At 48.1% G+C, this 19160-nt stretch overlaps 1 protein-coding gene across 1 annotated transcript in view; it reads left to right on the top strand.

The window, feature by feature from the left end:
* The first annotated feature begins 7515 nt into the window (after positions 1-7515).
* LOC121003525 (zinc finger protein OZF-like) overlaps positions 7516-19160 on the top strand; it is a 33840-nt gene continuing 22195 nt past the window's right edge. Inside the window, exon 1 of the mRNA XM_040435423.1 lies at positions 7516-7561. The gene's annotated coding sequence lies outside the window, so the exon portion shown is untranslated. The remainder of the gene's footprint in view (positions 7562-19160) is intronic.

The raw sequence follows: 19160 nt of genomic DNA, 5'->3' as shown, positions 1-19160 counted from the left end.
AAATGGTCAACCAAAGTTGTGCTCGGATTGTCAGCTTGAACATGAACATCAGGAGATAAAGGCATCATTATCTTCAAAGGTTTTGTAGTCTATGGTGCAGTCTCCTGGTGTCTCCTTACTGTCAGAATGGCAGTACCAAGATCATACCACGTATTCTATTCTAGCACATGTAGATGCAAGTCATCCTCCTTACTTGCATAGAGTATAATATAATATTGGCAGTTGATTATTTGAAAAGCTATGTAGCATTATCTTCCAGGTCATCCCTCAGGACAGCACAACAGGAGGTTGTTCCCCTTTGACCTTCTTGGGACAGGAATCAGAGAGGTTAAAAGGTCCCTCGCACCTGCACCCACCAGTGTTCTTCCTGTCCCTACAGAGGATAGACGCAGACAGGTTCCCTGCTCTAGCGTTGAAGAGATTCTACAAGAACTTTTAGGGCCTAAGGATGAGACTAGGATCGGGGTGGGGGTCCGGCCTCTCCTTCTAGGTCTTGAAAGCCCTGCTAACACCTCTCGGGGTAGAGGTCCCTTAGCAGCCCGGAACCAACCTGGCGGAGTCCAAGCCTATAGGTGGGTTCTCTGATGGCCTGGGTTTGATCGTTGGGTTCATCCTCATCCTCCCTACCCTATAAGTGGCCGTGCCAGTACCTCTTATGTGGAGGTCCCCTGGCTTGCTCCTAACCCTGATGAAGTGGGTAATACAGCTGGTGGTTACATCACTATGGACAGCTATGGTTCATGGAGCTTAGATTCGCTGTTCCTTAATGGAGTTCAGCAGGATCGTGTGCCTCAGTGCACCTGAAACAGTCAGCAGCTGGAATGGGGCCTTTTCTCCTCTCCTTACCAACGCTCTGTATGCAAGTGTTGGCAGAAGCTGCATGACATTATTGGTGCTTGCTTTGGCAGCATATACTCCAAGATTGGTAAGTAAACCATGCAAACTATTTGTCAGGTAAGTAAACCATGCATGTGTTTAACCAGCTGAATTGCCTCAACAGTTCTAATTACTTTAATTGAGAATCTGTGTTTGGATCTAAATAGGAACTCAGGCGATAGTAGCAGCACCTACTTTCTTTAATGAGGACTGAATGTGGAGTGAAAATTTTCAGGCTGCATTCAATTGACAAGGTTGCAGACTTAAATCTTTCAGATCTAGCAACCTGGCTTGGTTATGTCTGACTTGATTCCTTTATCTAGGAAAAATGTATACTATGGTGCCTGGTGTGTGCGCTTCACGGCCTCTGTGCCGGGCGGGCCGCTGACACCTGCCTCTGTGCCGGGCGGTCCGCTGACACCTGCCTCTGTGCCGGGCGGTCCGCTGACACCTGCCTCTGTGCCGGGCGGGCCGCTGACACCTGCCTCTGTGCCGGGCGGGCCGCTGACACCTGCCTCTGTGCCGGGCGGTCCGCTGACACCTGCCTCTGTGCCGGGCGGTCCGCTGACACCTGCCTCTGTGCCGGGCGGGCCGCTGACACCTGCCTCTGTGCCGGGCGGGCCGCTGACACCTGCCTCTGTGCCCGGCGGGCCGCTGATACCTGCCTCTGTGCCCGGCGGGCCGCTGACACCTGCCTCTGTGCCCGGCGGGCCGCTGACACCTGCCTCTGTGCCCGGCGGGCCGCTGACACCTGCCTCTGTGCCCGGCGGGCCGCTGACACCTGCCTCTGTGCCCGGCGAACTGCAATGGGGGTCTACAGTAATGGGGGTCTACAGTAATGGGGGGTCTACAGTAAATTTTTACTTGGTGTAGTGGCTATATATGATGTTGCAATATTTTATCTGGTTTTAGAGCAAATCGCTTTTACGCAATGGCACTTACAATATAGACTAGGCTTAGCGGTAAAGGGCATCCTTTTTATGGCCGATGTCTAATAAGACAATTTATTCTATAAACAGAGGTAGGTATGTTGATCAAGGATGCAGATAAAGAGACATTTCAGAATTACGACTGGGTTCGCAAATTCGGTCATCAAGATTTAGTTTTCTGACAGAATCAAAAAGTTTCTGTCTCAGGTTTATTCCTGATTCTATGAAATTAGTATTTTTATCTAATGATAAATATCTGAGATATGTTGTCCTTAGACTTGTTCCCCTCCTAAATTATATTTTGGTATGTTTCCTGTTGTGCTGTCATGAGGGACGAGCAGGAAAATAGGAATTAGACTTACCGGTAATTCGGTTTCCAGAGATTCCCTCATGACAGCACCCGGACATTCCCTCTCTTACTAACTACTATGTAAATATTGCATATAAGATTTTCTGATGATTTTAATAAATCTGTTGCACTCATCCTGGTGTAGTAATCTGGAAAAACACTGGTGGGTAGAGGTGGGAGGGACCTTTTAACCTCTCTGATTCCTGTCCCAAGAAGGTCAAAGGAGAACATCCTCCTGTTGTGCTTTCATGAGGGAATCTCTGGAAACCGTATTGTGTAAAAATATATATAATACGGGGGGCACCCTGTCTTCTGGTTATATATGGAGATGTCTCAATAGTTTTACCAAAAAATTGTTAAAATTTATCAAGATGCAATAAATATACAAAGAAGACCAGTGTGGTGGGTGGGTGTCGCGTGGTAATCTCTATAAACGACCATCCACCCTCACACTATTGACGCCACTTGGGACGTTCCCATAAAATCATACATATATACAAAAACATAATACATAAACAATAGAAATAAAAACAATATAGGGTTCAGATAAAAATGGAATAAAAAATATGGGGATTGGTGGTCTGGGCCTTTTAATGTTTGTAGCTTAAGTTCTTTTCGGTCAGTGATATAGTGTCTTAAAGGACTGCTGGTATTTACCAGTCTGAAGATGGCGCCGCTTCCAGCAATCGTAATATTTTGCTCAGTTCCACTTCGGGTGGGGATATAAGATTCATCAGTTCACCTTATAAAAAGCTTATGATGTATTTCCCAATTGTCACACTTGTACATAAGCATTCAGTGTTATTAATATAGTGGCATTCTTGCAAAAAGCGTGTTCTTAAGTGTCCACATAGCCTTACTTTTTTTGGACAGCAGTGGCTTCCTCTGTGGTATCCTCCCATGAAATCCATTCTTGTTTAGTGTTTTACGTATCGTAGTTTCGCTAACAGGGATGTTTGCATATGCCAGAGACTTTTGTAAGTCTTTAGCTGACACTCTAGGATTCTTCTTCACCTCATTGAGCAGTCTGCGCTGTGCTCTTGCAGTCATCTTTACAGGACGGCCACTCCTAGGGAGAGTAGCAGCAGTGCTGAACTTTCTCCATTTATAGACAATTTGTCTTACCGTGGACTGATGAACAGCAAGGCTTTTGGAGATACTTTTATAACCCTTTCCAGCTTTATGCAAGTCAACAATTCTTAATCGTAGGTCTTCTGAGAGCTCTTTTGTGCGAGGCATCATTCACATCAGGCAATGCTTCTTGTGAAAAGCAAAGCCAGAACTGGTGTGTGTTTTTTATAGGGCAGGGCAGCTGTAACCAACACCTCCAATCTCATCTCATTGATTGGACTCCAGTTGGCTGACACCTCACTCCAATTAGCTCTTGAAGATGTCATTAGTCTAGGGGTTCACATACTTTTTCCACCTGCACTGTGAATGTTTACATGGTGTGTTCAATAAAAACATGGTAGCATTTAATTCTTTGTGTGTTATTAGTTTAAGCAGTGCAGAAATCTATATCATTCCAAAGGGTTCACATACTTTTTCTTGCAACTGTATTTCCTACATCATTAGGTGGGTCATGAGGTGCGCACCGATTTATCCTGAGGTATACTAGTGAAGCCACAAATTTATTCTCTTTTTATATCAATCTCTGGAAACCGAATTACCGTTAAGTCTAATTCATATTTTCATCACCACATATAATTCTAACTCCCCAGCAGTTTTCTAAAGTTTCCCCCACACACACTTCCATCAGGAGGTAGATTACGTAGGTCTGTTTGTTAGCAAGCACTATCCCGTGCCAGAGGTAGAATAGCGGTTCCCTGCCTAAAAAAGATGCCCAATGAGCAAACCCTCCTTACATGTTTCACCAGGGCACTGACTTCATCAGGGGAGTTTGGGTTGTGCTAAGGGGAAGCTCAAGGACCTGCCACATTTTATTGTAATCCTGCGCCCACTTTTGTTTTCACAGCCAATAGTGAAGCCCCCCAGGGCCAGGGAACCATTGGAAAAGCAGTTTAGAAATATTTTCATCAGCACAATTGATGTCAACTATCCAGCAATTTTCTAAATGCTCAGAAGCATCCGTACATTTTATACCCTTTGATTATAGACACCTGGCCATGTGATCTCCAGTCTGACCACCAGTCCGAGGCTTTCTGTCCTGTCAGACAGGAGATCAGTCTGTCCTGTGCGGCTGACGTCCTGTGAACTACAAGATTTCAGCATCATTTATCAGATCCCTCTGGAGAGCTCCCTCCCCACCAGCTACTCCTCCTTGTCTTCTGTATGTCCCTAAACATATCATGCTGCTGAAGATATCATTCCTACATTATCCAATAAACTGGGAAAGCACATATTTAAAGGATAAGTCTCTGAAATGATTACTAATCGGATTCAGTAAGAATTTTGCAAAAATTTATCTTCCTAGGGGTGTAGGAAAAGAGCAAGGGGAGACCCCAGCAGTGGAGGAGATCTCTCTCCACACCTAGGTTCTGATAGGAGTGTGTATGTGTGATCTGAATGTGCCTACTTCTCTCTCCTTCCCCCGCTTAGTGGTGTGAGAAAGGAGTAAGGGGAGACCTTAGGAGTGGACACTCTCCACACCTATGTATGACTGCTCACTAAAGTGAGTATTCACAAAATCGAGTGCTCCTCTGCTATTTTGGAAAAATCCAGTAGGTAACCTGCAGCCAGACCACATAGAGACCACTAGACCTGGGACATATTGGGTAATCTAGATACCTATAGATTCACCCTAAAATACTTGTGGATCACCCCCCCCCCCCCCCCCCCCCACCAGAATTCATGTGCACTTTGAGCCAACACCTCACTTCTATATCCTATCAGATGATAGACGTGATCTGTACACCATAACATAATAGTGACAGTGGGACCCCCATAGCTTTAATGGATCACACTTGTCTTTCCTTTTAGCATAAATAGTAAAAGTTATGTTTTATCTCAATAAGGGTGACCCTGTACAGGGACTTTTTTGGATTATCAATCCTCTCATTCATTTTTCGTCAAGATCCCCTCTACCGTGGAGCGCTCGTCCCCGCTACGGTCACATGGTATACCTGGACTGCTTTAACTGTATCTATACCATGTGACCGCATGGAACTGGAATCATGTGACCATAGCGGGGACGAGCGCTTCACGGTAGAGCCACCAAAACTAGTTTAAAAATTGTCTACAGAGTCCTTGGCGACGAAGACCAAATTTATTTAGCAATGGGCAGTAGATGACAACTTTAGGGACTGGACCACATGATCTTTGTGCAGATTTACGCAGGGAAGAGAACAGAACCGGTGAATGAAGTATATTAGTGAGTTAACATGAATATATGGCCCTTCACATAATGTGCAATTGCTCAGCATAGCAGCAGAATGCTATTTGGGGTGCTGTGCTGGCAATAAGCCTATGTAGCAACTTGAGGTCTTGAGAAAGAAACGCTGTAAAAAAAATAATAACAGTTATAACTATGCCCTTACAGAGTCCATCTGAGTGAAAGAAAAGTTCAGTTGCTCTATAATTGTGCCTCTGTCTTTAAATTACAGAAAACACACTTGCAATTTTGCTAGTACCGTTTAATAATCTGTGTGTACAGAACCCCTGACTTTTCATTTATAGGCCTCATAATAAAATGACTGGAAAATGGAAGAGTACAAAACGAAAGACCCATGCCTCGTCCTCCCAGAGTTAGAATGTGGGTGGTAGTAGCTGTATCAGTACCGGCCAGGAGTAGTAGTAGTTTGCCACAGTTCTCCCTGGCATAAAAAAAAGTGCTAAATTATTATTGAGGACAAAGAGGATGGGATTGTGGACTGGGGGAAGTATGGGGGGTATTAATATTACTGAAGGCACTGTCAGAGGTATTAGTATAGAGGACCTGTCACCGCTCCTGACCTGCCTGTTTTAATAGCTTCATGCATTCCCCATGTAATAACAATTCTGGAGAATCTATTCTCATGGCTCTATGTTGTGTCATTCCTTTATTATTCCTGCTAGACGTTCTGAATGAATTGGTATTAGCCTTCAGTAAGGGTACAGAGGGGCGGTCACCAGTTTGGGAGGTGTACCTACACAGTCTGAAAATGGCAGCACTGATTAGATAGAGTCAGACTGTGTAGGTACACCCCCCAACTGCCCCCCCCCCCCCCCTGTACCCTTACTGAAGGCTAATACCAATTAATTCATAACGTCTAGCAGGAATAATAAAGGAATGACACAACATAGAGCCATGAGAATAGATTCTCCAGAATTATTGTTACATGGGGAATGCATGAAGCTATTAAAACAGGCATGTCAGGAGTGGTGACAGGTCCTCTTTAATACTGGTAACACAACCAGGACATTATTATTGCTGGGGGCATTTAGCTACTAGGACACTGTAGGGAGCCTTACAGGCTCTTTATAGCTATAGGAGTTTAGACGCTGCAGGTTTGTGTACTACAACCCATTCAGACATATAATGGGGAGGGTGGGGGCCCTATCCAAAGTTTTCCCTGGGGCCCTTAGAACTCTAGTTACACCACTGTGTCCTTATACTATAGACAGTGATAGCAGAGTGTTCTAGTGGTGATAGATAATCAGTTCTCACCTCTCCTGTGTTCTCCCCTGTCCTTATACTAGGTACAGTATCTTCATGCCTGCAGTCATCCCAAAACTGGTAGATAGAACAGGAAGACCGCATTAAAGGGTTTGTTCAGGAATAAGTAACTTTTCACATGTGCCCGCAGCCTCTACTATGGAAAGAGTCATACGTACCTGCTACCCTTAGCTCTGGTTATGTGTGCCAGCTCATGTGTGTCCATCTTCCAGTAAATGTTGTTTGCTCCCTCGCCGGCACAGGCATGGTCACCTGCTTTACTGCAGCCAATGACTGGCTTCAGTGGTGATGTGTATCTTGTGGACATGTTACCCCTGAATCCAGTCATTGGCTGCAGCAGAGCAGATGATTATGTCCATTCTGAGGAGGTAAATAAGCCACGGATCGAAAGAACTTTGGCTTACCGGCTTCACAGCCCTGGGGCGACCAGCAGGGGCACAGGTGCACCAATAATGTAATGTTATATACACACAATGTAATGTTAGGGATGGAATATAAGGGCTTCTCTCCCTGCATTGTAAACTGGTTGGAATAATGAAACAATCAGATTGGATTTATACAGGAGACCTGTAGATATTTGGGTCAGATAACTCCTGCTGTCCAGTCATTTTTGGTCGTCTTTTCAGGTCATATAAAACCTTCCACACGACTTCTCCAACCGTCTGACTTCTACAATATTTCTTTCACAGCTTGTAAATCCGGGTGAAGATCTGAACAATATTAATCCTACAGAGACATATGTGAGAGGTGATGAGCAGAGTACAGAGGACATTCCTACAGATAACCGCCCAGGTGAGTAGTGACCACTAAGTAAAGCAGAGAGGTCTCTAAGATTCTACTCCTTCACCGGATGATACAATTTTATGTTACATTTTTAGGTTCTGTCTTCTGTCAGTTTTTTCAGCGTTATATTCACTGATTTCAGCTAAAATTCTAATTAAATATGGATGGAAATGTGACAGCGTTATAGGTGATATACAGTATATATATGATACATATAGTCCATCCTCAGGAGAGGTCATTAATATCAGATCAGAGGCGGATTCAACTCCCGGCAGCCTTGTCGGTCAGATGTATGGAGAGGACACCGTGGTCTGTGCGCTCTTAGGCCTCTTCCTGGCCATGCAATGTGACCTTCATCGGTCATATAGCCTAGGCACAGATTAGTCCAATTCCAGTGAATGGGTCTGAGCTGCAATGCCAAGCACAGCTACTATTCAACAGATGGCGCTGTGCCCGGTAAGCTGTGAGGAGGCTTTGTATTAACTGGAGCTCCAGTGAGCACTGAGGCTTCCTCAGACAGCTGATTGGTGGGGGTGCAGTGTGTCGGATCCCCGCTGATCTCATATTGAGGACCTATGCTGAGAAAAATCTTGGAGAACCCCTTTAATGATTTGCAAATGATAAAAAACGGAAACAAAATACGCAAAACATCTCGCTTTATTCAGTATTTAGTATAAGAGCCACGTGCATAAATACATTCACTTACACGCCTTGGCATCCTACCAATGAGGTTACTAATGATTGTCTGAGGAATGTTCTGCCATGCTGAATGCATTTGGGCAAGCAAATCATCAAGATCTGCTGCTGGTACTTACAGTATCTCACAAAAGTCAGTCCACCTCTTACATTTTTGTAAATATTTTATTCTATCTTTTCATGGGACAACCCTGAAGATCTGACACTTTAATACAATGTAAAGTAGTCAGTGTACAGATTGTATAACGGTGTAAATTTGGTGTGTCCTCAAAATAACTCAACACAGCCACTAATGTCTAAACCGCTGGCAACAAAGGTGATTACACCCCTTAGTGAGAATGGCCAAATTGTGCCCAAAGTGTCAATATTTTGTGTACCCCGACTGGGTACCTCTGTTAATGGATGCTCCTAGTGCTTCCCGAGGACTTCAAGAACTCCACTCGACACCGTAACCACCACAGGAACCAGGAACAGCTCTAACAAGAGCTAGGGGTTATAGCCAGGGGAGTATATAGCGTATAGCATTCCCCAGTGTCGATCAGTTACCCAAACACCAGCCTCAACATGATGAAGGGTAAAGCAGGAACTCTTTATTGAACACACAAGCATTGACTTATATACACATTTTTCAACAAGGGTACCAACCCCTGTAGACCTGGTTGGGAACTGAGGACATAACATAGCAGCCAATCCTTTACAGTTTTACAGTTTAAACACAAAAACTATACATTTAACAAACACAATGGCATTGTCTGTGACTAGGATTGAGCGAACCCGAACTTTTGTATTTTTGGACCCCGGACCCGAACCCGAACTTTTTCGGAAAAGTTCGGGTTCGGTGTTCGGCGCTTTCTTGGCGCTTTTTAAAAGGCTGCACAGCAGCCAATCAACAAGCGGTTAACCCCTTAGGGACACAGCCTTATTTCACCTTAAGGACCAGGCCATTTTTTGCAAATCTGACCAGTGTCACTTTAAGTGCTGATAACTTTAAAACGCTTTGACTTACCCAGGCCGTTCTGAGATTGTTTTTTCGTCACATATTGTACTTCATGACACTGCTAAAATTGGGTCAAAAAAGTTAATTTTTTGCATTAAAAAAGACCAAATTTACCAAAAATTTTGAAAAAGTTGCAAATTTCAAAGTTTCAGTTTCTCTACTTCTGTAATACATAGTAATACCCCCAAAAATTGTGGTAACTTTACATTCCCCATATGTCTACTTCATGTTTGGATCATTTTGGGAATGATATTTTATTTTTTGGGGATGTTACAAGGCTTAGAAGTTTAGAAGCAAATCTTGAAATTTTTCAGAAATTTTCAAAAACCCAATTTCTAGGGACCAGTTCAGGTCTAAAGTCACTTTGCGAGGATTACATAATAGAAACCACCCAAAAATGACCCCATTCTAGAAACTACACCCCTCAAGGTATTCTAAACTGATTTTACAAACTTTGTTAACCCTTTAGGTGTTGCACAAGAGTTATTGGCAAATGGGGATGAAATTTGCGAATTTCATTTTTTTGCCAAATTTTCAATTTTAACCAATTTTTTCCACTAACAAAGCAAGGGTTAACAGCCAAACAAGACTGTATCTTTATTGCCCTGACTGCCGTTTATAGAAACACCCCATATGTGGTCGAACACTACTGTACGGCCACACGGCGGGGCATAGAGGGAACGGAGCGCCGTGTGGTTTATGGAGGGCTGATTTTTATGGACCGGTTTATTTACACTGTGTCCTGTTTCAACCCCCCTGATGCACCCCTGGAGTAGAAACTCCCTAAAAGTGACCCCATTTTGAAATGGATAAGGTGGCGTTTTTTTTGGGACTATTTTTAGGGTACATATGATTTTTGGTTGCTCTATATTACATTTTTGTGAGGCAAGGTTACCAAAAATTGAAATTCTGAAATTTAATCTCCATTTGCCATTAACTGTTGAGGAACACCTAAAGGGTTAATAAAGTTTGTATAATCAGTTTTGAATACCTTGAGGGGTGTAGTTTCTTAGATGGGGTCACTTTTAGGGAGTTTTTACTGTAGGGGGGCATCAGGGGGGCTTCAAAAGGGACATGGTGTCAATAAAAAAGGCCATCAAAATCGGCCTTCCAGAAACCATGTCGGTCCTTTCCTTTTGCGGCCTCCCTTTTACTGATACAGCAGTTTACGACCACAAATGTGGTCGTTTCTGTAAACTGCAGTATCAGGGTAATAAATATTAACTTTTGTTTTGTTTTTAACCCTTGTTTTGTTACCGGAAAAAACGGATTGAAATGGAAAAGTGCCAAAAATAGCGGTTTTGGCACAGTTTTTATTTTTATTTCTCGCCCAATTCCTTGGGGGACACAGGAAACCTTGGGTATAGCTCAACTCCCTAGGAGGCGTGACACTAAGTGAAAACTGTTAAGCCCCTCCTCCAGCAGCTATACCCTCAGCCTGGAGAGAGAGACTACTAGTTTTTTGCTTAGTGTCCAAGGAGGCAAGACACTCCCTGCTCTGCAGGGCTGTTTCTTCTCCTTCATTTTTTACTTTAGATTTTTTATTTTATTTTAATTTCATTTTTTCACAGGGACAACAGAGACGCCTGGACCTCTCTGTTTCTCCCGGAGTCGAGCTGTTCCAGTGCCGGTCATCCGCACTGCTGCCTCCCCCACAGAAGACAAGGAGGACCAGGGCAGCCCAGCTCCCCTGCATCCCGCCAGCGTAAGGGTCGCCCGCACGACAAGCCCCTCTCCATCTTTCTGCCACTGCGGTGCCAGCAGCTGAAGGGGCGACCCTGCTGGAATGGACAGAGGGTGAAGACTTCAAGATGGTGAGAGTGGCTGTTCCAGCCCCCCCTCCCCCCCTCTTCTGCTCTCTGCTCTCCGCTCCCCCCAAGACCTTCACAGAAATGTGCTGCAGGTTAACCCATGGTATGCTGGGGATGTTACTAGATTCAGATGGGCCCCAATCACCAGAGCGGATCCTGAGGGGGGAAGAATATTTCTGGCTAAGTACTCTTCGCCACTACTGAACAGGGAGGGGGAAGAGGCAGCACCTGTCAGCCGGCACACTTCACTGCCGGCGGCATCGCGATCGTCCGCACATGGGAACCGCGGCGTTCGCTTATTTGCAGGGGTGGCACTGTCTCTCCTTGCCATGCTAGGGCGGAGTGCCGGCTCGCTGCTCGGGGACTAATGGAGGATACTCTGACCAAGGCTATATGGATCGCGGTCTCTCACTACAGGCTGCAAACCGCCCCTCCCCCTCTTCCTCACTCTGCAGCAGCGGCTCCCGGAAATGTGCTGGCAGGTTAGGCCTGCCTCTGCATCGGCAGCGCGATGGCCGCACAGAGATAGTGGCATCGCTCTTGTGCCAGTACCTCTCTGCGTTGACATGTTTTTCTTTACTACGCCGCATACCGTCCCCCTTCTCAGGAGTATACAGGGGGGAAGAATGGAAGTTTTGGCGCCCTCTACTGCGCCGCAGGCCGTCACTTCCGACCTTATATGTGTTTAAATTTGCGCGCGCTGAAACTAGGGGGGGCGGGGCTTTGCTTCCCGCTCTCCTCTTATCCCCGCTTTCCGATCTGTCCAGGAAATCAGCAATCTGCTGCCGTTTTTTCCTGAGGAGAGGTCGTGCTCCTGCTCCGTTGTCTGCTATTTGCTTCCATCCCTGAGGTCTTTGGTCTGGTAGGACTGCTAACCCCTCCCGATTTGCCAGCAGCCCCTAACCTGGACGGCCATAACATTCTAGCCAACATGTCCGATCCCTCAGGGGCCTCTGGGCCTTGGTATCACGCCTGCACCGCCTGTGGTGCACCCTTTACACGGGGGCAATCTGACCCGCATTGTTCTGCATGCCAGGTCCCAATACAGGGCCCGCCACTTGCTGTGCCGCCCCCTGTCCTCTTGGATCCTCCTGATTGGGCAAGATCTTTGTCCCAAGCCGTGGAAAGCCTCACTAATGTCGTGGGCCGCCTTGCTAATGCACAACCTGCCACGCAGCCTGATACACCCCCTGCCGTACCCCCCGGGTCCGCTACCTTGGCCGACCCGTCTGGGTCCCTCACTCCCAGCGACGCCTCCAGGGCCCGGCACCCCCAGAAGCGGTCCAGGGCGGAGTGTGTGTCATCCTCGGATGCATCCCTGTCGCCTCCAATGGTACGTTCTCAGTCGGGACCCTCCTCCTCTCAAGACATACCCTCAGAGGGAGAATTAGTGGATTCGGATTGGGATATGGACTCCGGATTGGGATATGTGGGCCACCTCATTACCAACATTCGTGACACTTTTAAAATTCACGATGACCCTCCCAGCTCTGACAAGGCCGGTGTGTCTTTTATCCGCCCCAAGCAGTCTTCCACAGTATTCCCTCTCCATGACGACTTCTCGTCGGTAGTCTCTAAGGCTTGGTCTCGCCCTGATGCCCGTTTTACCCCCCCTAAGAAGCTGGATATCTGTTATCCCTTCCCGGCGGACTGTACCCTCCTGTGGCCCGCTTGTCCAAAAGCACGGCCATTCCTGTGGCGGATGGCTCCTCTCTTCAGTCCGCTGAAGACCGGCGCATGGAATCCCTTACAAGGGCCATTTTTGCCGCCTCCGGTTCAGCCCTCAGGCCGGTTTTTGCTTCTGCCTGGGTCGGAAAAGTGGTCTTGGAATGGGCTTCCCAGCTGGATCAGGAACTTGATTCGGACGTCCCCATTCAGGACCTCCGTTCTTTAGCCCAGCTCATTATTCAGGCAGGAAAATTTATTTGTGAGGCCTCCCTTGATGCTGATGCCCTCATGGCCCGTTCCTCTGCTCTGGCCATTTCAGCCAGGAGAGAACTTTGGCTAAAGGTTTGGACGGCGGATGCCGCTTCCAAATGGTCACTTGCTGGTCTTCCTTTCTCGGGCTCCCGCTTATTCGGGACCCGCCTGGATGAAATAATTTCTGAAGCCACGGGGGAGGGGGGGGGGGGGGAAGAGCACCCATCTTCCCCAGCCTAGGACCAAAAGCGCCACTCGTGGCCGTCCTGGTTTCTCTCGCTTTAGGTCCTCCTGCAGGGCCTCCGGTCCTCGATCCGCGTCCGGTCCGTCATCTAATTCTTCCCAGGATAGACGAAAAAAGCCTTTTTTTCGGACTCAACGTTCCTGGCGTAAGTCCCAGCCTGCTCGCCCTCCCTCGGCCAAGCAGACCCCCGCCTGAAGGTGCGCCCCCACCCACCCGGGTGGGGGGGGACGACTCCTGCTGTTCGGAGACATCTGGCAGGCGCACGTCTCCGCAGGGCTGTGGAGTCGGAGTCGAGGAGTCGGAGTCGGGGGAAATTTTGGGTACCTGGAGTCGGAGTCGGCAAACAATGCACCGACTCCGACTCCTACTAAATTTAGATTGGAATAAAAAAAAAAAAAGCAAGTTTAAATGTCCCAATTCACAAAAAGTTATAATTAATGACTTCTCTACTGTAAGAATAAAGACCAATGCATGCAGTGCGTCACGTAACCGCAAAACGAACACGTTAAGTGACCGTGAAGAAGCATGCTTTTCATGTGCTTCACTATATGGCACGCAACGCACAATTAGGAGCTGCAATACTTATACTTTCCATAGTGTTGTGTTATGCTTTTACAGGGAACGCAGCGTCCATGTGTAACCTAGCCTCTCACTGATAAGGGATTAAATAAATATGTTTTTTGCAGGACTAGAGAGTGAGACACTTGTATAAGTGAAGGGAATGGAGGGCCAATAGTTCAAGACTGAAGCTGTAAACCATTGGAAAGACTGCTGTCATTTAGCTAAGGCTATAAAAACTTGTAAACTCCGATTGTTAGCTTAAACTTTAAACATGACTATGGGATTCTCCTAGGAAAATCATGTTTTAGAATAAATGCCCCTTCCTGGATCCTCCCACTGCTTTATCTTCAGCAGCAGATAAGCACACAAAGGAGAAAGCAGCTTCCCAGCCAGTAGTCCTGTGGTAGGTTGCGTTTCTTTCCCTCAAGGAATGTATAAAATACATTCGCATATTAATACAGAGGAGTCGGAGTCGAGGAGTCGGAGTCGGAAGTACATAAAACTGAGGAGTCGGAGTCGGAACATTTATCTACCGACTCCACAGCCCTGCGTCTCCGATGCCTGGGCTCTCGAAGTTGTATCTTCCGGATACAAAATCGAATTCGCGTCCCTCCCTCCGGTTCGCTTCTTTCGCTTCCGTGTCCCGAGGGACCCCCAGAGTGCAGCCTACTTCTCCGAAGCCATTCGCACCCTTCTGGAAAAAGGAGTGATCATTCCCGTTCCTCTAGAGGACCGATTCAGGGGGTTCTACTCGAGCCTTTTTGTGGTCCCCAAAAAAGAAGGTTCGGTAAGACCGATTTTGGATCTCAAGCGGTTAAACCGTTTCCTCCGTCTTCGGCATTTCCGGATGGAGTCTCTCAGATCTGTGGTGGCCTCCCTGGAAAAAGGGGAGTTTCTGTCGTCTATCGACATCCAGGATGCTTACCTCCACGTCCCGATCGCTCGGTGTCACCAGTGTTTCCTTCGCTTTGCGGTGGGGAACGACCATTACCAATTTGTCGCCCTCCCCTTCGGCCTGGCGACGGCTCCTCGAGTGTTCACCAAGATCCTTGCCCCTGTCCTGGCCTTGCTCCGCTCCAGGGGCGTCTTTCTACTTCCCTACTTGGACGATCTGCTCATCAAGGCGCCCTCCCTTTCTCAGGCGTCCACCAGCATCAACCTCACACTGCAAACCTTGGAGCGGTTCGGTTGGATAATCAACCTTCCCAAGTCCTCGCTTACCCCATCCAGACAACTCTGGGAATGCTACTGGATACAGAAGTGGCGGAGGTTCGACTCCCACCGGAAAAGCGTCTGCTCCTTCACCGTTCGGTTCGGACCCTACTTCTCCACCGCCGTCCGTCCTTCCGGTCCAGCATGCGGGTATTGGGACAGATGGTGTCCTGTTTCGAAGCGATTCCCTTCGCGCAATATCACTCCCGTATCTTTTAGACGGCAATTCTGTCTGCCTGGGACAAGTCTCCGGAGAGTCTAGACCGGTCCTTCCTCCCCATGCTCGGACCTCCCTCCTTTGGTGGTTACGGACTCCCCTCCACGGGAAATCCTTTCTGCCGATGTCCTGGTTGGTGGTTACCACCGATGCCAGTCTGCAGGGGTGGGGGGGAGTGTTTCCGCCTCGCTCCGTTCAGGGCACTTGGTCTCCGTCGGAGTCCAAACTGCCGATAAACATTCTGGAACTGAGGGCGATTCTCCTATCGCTCCGGCATTGGACTCCACTGCTTCGAGGCCATCCTGTTCGTGTCCAGTCGGACAACGCCACGGCTGTGGCGTATATAAATCACCAAGGGGGCACTCGCAGTGCAGCTATGCGGGAAGTGTCTCACATCCTCCACTGGGCGGAAACTCATGTTCCGGCCCTGTCGGCCATTTACATTCCGGGGGTGGACAACTGGGCGGCGGACTTCCTCAGCCAGACAACGATCGACCCGGGCGAGTGGTCTCTGCATCCCGACGTATTCGAGTCCATTTGCCTCCGTTGGGGTCGTCCAGATGTGGATCTCATGGCCTCCAGGTTCAACCACAAGCTCCCCAACTTCCTGTCCAGGTCCAAGGACCCGAGGGCGTACGGCGCCGATGCTCTCGTTCTTCCGTGGACAGAATTTTCCCTCCTGTATGTGTTTCCGCCCCTCCCTCTTCTGCCAAGGGTTCTCCGGAAAATCACGTCAGAGGGCATGCTGATAGCCCCGGATTGGCCTCGCCGGCCTTGGTACGCCGATCTAATGCTGCTCCTGGGAGACGCGCCTTGGCCGCTGCCTCTAAGAGAAGACCTCCTCTCTCAAGGGCCGATCTACCACCAGCATTTAAGGTCGCTACGTTTAACGGCATGGCTATTGAGACCGCAGTTTTAACGCAACTGGGTTTTTCGGCAGATGTGGTTCATACCATGATCCGCGCACGAAAGTCGGCCTCGTCCAGAATTTACTACCGGACCTGGCGGTCTTACCTGGGTTTTTGCTAAAAATCTGGATATTCATCCCCTTCGTTTTTCCCTTCCCACGGTCTTGTCCTTCTTGCAGTCTGGTCTGGACCTGGGTCTGGGTCTCAGCTCATTAAAGGGTCAGGTCTCGGCGCTTTCCATCCTCTTCCAGCGCCCTTTGGCCCCTCTCGGATCTGTCAAAACCTTTATCCAGGGAGTCGCTCACTCTGTTCCCCCGTATCGCTCTCCCATTACACCCTGGGACCTTAATGTTGTACTCGCAGCACTCCAATCTTCCCCCTTCGAGCCCTTGCGGAGGGTTTCTCTTTGCCTTTTGTCCTGCAAGGTCATTTTCCTTGTGGCCATCACGTCCCTTTGACAGGTGTCTAAATTGGCGGCGCTCTCTTGCACAGAGCCCCTTTTGATCTTCCACCAGGATAAGGCGGTTCACCTCAACGAGGACATCGTCCTCCCCTCCCTTTGTCCGTCTCCTTCTCATCCTCGAGAACGGGAGCTTCACCGCCTGGATGTTAGGGCCCTGAAGATTTATCTGGAAGTCACCAGACCCTTTCGGCGCACGGATTCTCTTTTTGTGATTCCAGAAGGTCCGCGCAGGGGGCTGGCGGCGTCCAGGATGTCTATTGCACGCTTCATCAAGATGGCTATTGCCGAGGCTTACCGCGCTAAGGGCAAGGAGACGCCTTTTGGTGTTACCGCTCATTCTACCAGAGCGGTCGGTGCCTCCTGGGCTCAGAGGCATCGGGCTTCGACTGAACAACTGTGTAAGGCGGCCACCTGGTCTTTCTTGCACACCTTCACCAAGTTCTACAGGGTGCACACCTATGCATCGGCGGACGCTGCTTTGGGCCGCCTGGTCTTGCAAGCGGCGGTTTCTTGATACCGCCGGTGGTTTTTTCGCCTTGGGCTGTAGTCCCTCCCTTCTTGGACTGCTTTTGAACGTCCCAAGGTTTCCTGTGTCCCCCAGGGAATTGGGCGAGAAAACGAGATTTTTGTATAACGTACCAGTAAAATCTCTTTCTCGCTCTTCCTTGGGCGACACAGCACCCACCCATTGTTCTGGTTTACCGTTACGGTTTGGTTGCCCCTGTCGGGTAGTTGACTTGTTGGTTTTACATGGTTGGTCATTGCCTTTTTTTCACTACTTGGACACGCAACTGGTAGTCTCTCTCTCCAGGCTGAGGGTATAGCTGCTGGAGGAGGGGCTTATCAGTTTTCACTTAGTGTCACGCCTCCTAGGGAGTTGAGCTATACCCAAGGTTTCCTGTGTCCCCCAAGGAAGAGCGAGAAAGAGATTTTACTGGTAAGTTATACAAAAATCTTGTTTTTTAGACAGTGTTAATCTGGGGGGTTAGGTCATGGGGTATTTTTATAGAGGAGATTCTTACGGACGCGGCGATACCTAATAAGTCTTAGATACCTAATAAGTTTTAGACTATATTATCCTTTTTGATACAAAAATTTTTTTTTTTGTATCTCTAAAGTCTAAGAGTAATTTTTTCTTTTTTTAGCCGATTTATCTTATGTGGGGGCTCATTTTTTGCGGGATGAGAGGACGGTTTTATTGGCACTATTTTGGGGGCTATATGACTTTTTGATCGCTTGCTATTAAACTTTTTGTAATGTAAGGTGACAAAAAAAAAAAAAATCCGTTTTTACATTTTTTTGGGGTGTCTCAAGTCTGAGAGCCAGTTTTTTTATCCGATGTCAGTGCTAAATTGGGATATAAATTTAGTACTCCATGGAAGTATGGTACTCCCTGAAGCAACCAATAATGCAGAGGCCTGGATGATCGGGGCACGTGTCACATTGAGTAGTGGTGTCCTTCCGTATCCCCCTCATGTGACACACTCTGCACCTTTTTTGGGTTCGTCCCTTCTTTCCAGTATGGGGTACCACACCTGGAAAGTGTTGGCCAGGGACGATCCGGGCGCCTACAGTTCCCGAGGTACTCCGGCCTGCTCTTTCCCGGTCTGAAATGATCAGGGCTTTGAGGACTGCCTCATAGAACTGAAGGAATGTCCCTGTGTTGCCAGCGCTCCGGAACAGCACAAAAGAGTTGTACATGGCAACCTGCACCAAGTAGACCGCAACTTTTTTGTACCATGCCCGGGTTTTGCGCATGGCATTATATGGCTTGAGGACTTGATCAGAGGGATCAACTCCTCCCATATACCGATTGTAGTCGACGATACAATCGGGCTTGAGGACCGTTGCCGCGGTACCTCGCACAGGGACAGGGGTGATGCCGTTACCATGAATTGTGGACAGTACAAGGACATCCCTCTTGTCCTTATACCTGACCAGCAACAGGTTTCCAGTGGTAAGGGCACGGGTCTCACCCCTGGAGGGGGAGGGCAGGGAGGCCGCGTTGATTTTTCCGCACAGTCCCACAAGCGGACGTGGATCTGGCGGCAAGGGACTGGAACAAGGGGATACTAGTATAAAAGTTATCCACGTAAAGGTGGTAACCCTTATCTAGCAGTGGGTACATAAGGTCCCACACAAGTTTCCCGGTAACACCCAGAGTGGGGGGACATTCTGGGGGTTGAATACGGGAATCTCGCCCCTCGTATACACGAAACTTGTAAGTGTACCCTGAGGTACTCTCACAATGTTTGTATAGCTTCACGACATACCTCGCCCGCTTGGAGGGCACATACTGGCGGAAAATGAGTCTCCCCTTGAACGCAATGAGAGACTCATCAACCGCGACCTCTCTTCCAGGTACATTGGCCTCCATGAATTTGGCCCCGAAGTGATCGATGACCGGCCGTATCTTATACAGACGGTCATGGGCAGGATCACCTCGGGGGGGACATGCTACATTATCTGAATAATGCAGACATTTCTGGATGGCCTCAAACCCGGAGCCTGTCATGGCCGTACTGTAAAGTAGGGTCTGGTAGAGGACGTCCCCACTCCAGTACAGCCGCACACTGGGT

Source organism: Bufo bufo, chromosome 6 (assembly GCF_905171765.1).
Source record: "Bufo bufo chromosome 6, aBufBuf1.1, whole genome shotgun sequence".
Lineage (NCBI taxonomy): Eukaryota > Metazoa > Chordata > Amphibia > Anura > Bufonidae > Bufo > Bufo bufo.
The sequence above is the reverse complement of the archived record's forward strand: the minus strand, read 5'-3'. Positions and strand labels throughout refer to the sequence as shown.